This window comes from Helianthus annuus, chromosome 15 (genome assembly GCF_002127325.2).
Source record: "Helianthus annuus cultivar XRQ/B chromosome 15, HanXRQr2.0-SUNRISE, whole genome shotgun sequence".
NCBI classification, from domain to species: Eukaryota; Viridiplantae; Streptophyta; class Magnoliopsida; order Asterales; family Asteraceae; genus Helianthus; species Helianthus annuus.
Window position 1 is genome coordinate 42,091,574 of NC_035447.2, and position 2,854 is coordinate 42,094,427.

Genomic DNA, 2,854 nt, shown 5'->3' on the forward strand with positions numbered 1-2,854 from the left:
TAGATTACACATATGTTTTGTTTTGTTGCCATTTTGATCCAAAAACTAATTTTATATACAAAAAGCAAAATAAAAATATAAATGTCATAAAAATATAAACAAACATATATTAATATATAATATATATATATATAAATATATATATATATATATATATAATATAAATAATATTAGTATATAAAATTTATGTAACACCCCTAAAATAGTAAATTATATATGCATGTATACATGTATAATTACTAATATTAAAAATAAACCAGTGGAAATAAAAGTAGGATTAATTAACCTAGTTAAATACATGTTATAAAAAGATGGGAAATCAAGAGATTCTAACCATATATATATCTTAAAAACTAGAGGGGTTAAAATTGACATATTTGAAAGTTGTGTTTTTAAAACACTAGATAAATATCAAAAACACACTTTGTGTGTGTCCTGTACTCAAACAAAACCCAGGAAAAACAGAGGGTTCCTTTCTTCAACCTTAATCTCATCAAAACCTCTCAAAATCAAAGAAGGAAATTTATTTGAAATCAAATTCAAGCTAATTCATGATCATTGTAGTTAGAGGATCACAAGGTATGTTCAAAATTTATCTTTGGTGATGTTTTGATTCTTCTTGAATTCTCATAAATGAAATTATTGAAGAATTGAATTGTGTTATGGCAAAATTGATATGATTACAAGTCTAGGAACAAGCCCTAGATAAGAAACTAGTGAATTTGCATCGTAATCTAATGAATTGATGATTTATCATATATGTAGTATATGGGTTTTGAGTAAAAAGGATGAACACTTGGATAATAGTGATGAATTGATGTTCTTTGATAGTTAGGACACAATTCTATATGTTCTTTATGCCTATGATACATATGATATAGAATATGATGAATTATCATGGTTAAAATCATTAATCATGAACATAATAGTGTTAGTATACTAATTTCGCCTACAAGGTGTTCGAAAAAATGCTTAAATGAATTTAAAATAAGTGAGAAATCTGATAGAGTCACTTAATTGATTAGCTAGAAGCATTTAGTGTCGAATCTTAAAACATGGTTTCTAAGTAATATGCTCGAATTGAATTCTATAGGCAGTTTGGGTGGATCATCGAGTAATCAAGGTGGGATAGATAACCGCTTGAAAGGAAAGCTTTAAAGGTACGCGGCTATATGCTTCGTAAAATTTCATTAGTATCTTATGTTTAGTTATTTGAATAATAATTTCTCGTTATGAAGTTTGGTTATTACTAAAACGGAGGATTTCGTATGTACTAACCGACCGAAATCACTAGAGTATAGTGATAAGTAAAAATGTAGAAGTGGTGGATTCCACTATAATGTTCAACGGGCCAAAATGACTCGAATAACGAATGTTTGGTAGATAGAAAGCGATGGATTTCGCTAGTAAAACCAAACGGGTCAAAACAACTAAAACTATGATATTTTAGTTGTGTGAAAGCGACGGATATCGTTAAAAAGACCGAATGGGTCAATTGTGAGTCTTGATGTAAACCGGAAAGGTTTTATGCTAAATGACTCCGAAATTATACCCGGTTATGGGTGAAAAGTCATAAAATGCATTATCCGAGAATAGGAAATGCAGGCCTATAGTCAAAAACTCAGTTTGAGTATGACTAAAATTTCAATGTTTCATATGAAGGAAATTATGAAATAAAGGTTCGACTAGTTGTAGTCGAATGGGTCAAACAAGTATTGCATTTAAGTCAAACGGACGTATAAAGTTATGAATAATGCCTTACGAATAGGAGATACTCATATGGTAAGGCTAGTGCAAAATGAAAACTATTTAGGATAATAGTGATATTTGAAACTTAAACGGGTCAAAATAAATTAAAATTTATTATAAGCCAAAAGCTGAAATTTAAGAAAGTTGTAAATTCAGATGTTGGATTATGATTCCATATTATAGATGATCGAATTACTATCACGTAGGAAGAAACGGAACTTAATTCGGATCAATATTGGACAAGTTATGTCCATTTTCGTATAAACAAGTTTGGCAAGTAAAAGTGCAGCTCTGAACCAAAGGTTTCTGTCAAATGACGCTCTCGCGCCACGCGACGAGAAGACACATCTCTGTCGCGGCCCGCGAGCTTAGTCGCGTCACGTGATACCTAACATACCTCCCCGTCGCGCCACGCGACGGGTTAAAAACTCATAATTTTGTTGCTGTTGCTTTATATTGGTTCTAATAACTTATTAAAACTTATTATAAACAATATTGGCTAACATTTTAATGGTTTTGGTCATAGGTAATTGAAACGAACTTGCGGATGAAGATCAAGCTCCTAAAGAGAACCGAACACGCACGTAAAAGAAGCTTCCGCAAAGAAATTATGTCTTTTGTTAAACAATACTTTAGTAATGTTTTATCAAACTTTTGCAAATATGGTTTAAATGTTTTGCAAGTTAATTAGGTTTTATTATGACGATATAGCTTGAAACATTAGTAAGCATCGTTGAAAGTTTTCAAACTTTGTATAAATGTCGTTTCGTCGATGTTTTTATAATGAATGCATTGTATATCATATGAATTATAAAGTGAATGTAAGGGTCTTACAATTTAATGAAAAATTATGTTATTTTTTAAAATATATATAAAAAATACACACAGATATATATACTTATCATATTCTTTTTACATTTTTCTTTTTTATTCATTTATATATTATATATTTTTCTTCTTCTTCTTTATTATTATTATTATTATTATTATTATTATTATTATTATTATTATTATTATTATTATTATTATTATTATTATTATTATTATTTTCTTTTCTCTAATTGATTCGACTAGCTTCAACATTTGTTCAAATTTGCCAGATTAA

General features: G+C 28.8%; 1 long non-coding RNA gene across 1 annotated transcript; it reads left to right on the forward strand.

Annotated features, from left to right (window-relative positions):
• The first annotated feature begins 453 nt into the window (after window positions 1–453).
• LOC110864176 lies at window positions 454–2,472 on the forward strand. Its single transcript, XR_002549699.2, has 3 exons — window positions 454–579; window positions 1,094–1,160; window positions 2,276–2,472. It is a non-coding gene; the product is annotated as an uncharacterized LOC110864176 (long non-coding RNA).
• Window positions 2,473–2,854: the final 382 nt, after the last annotated feature.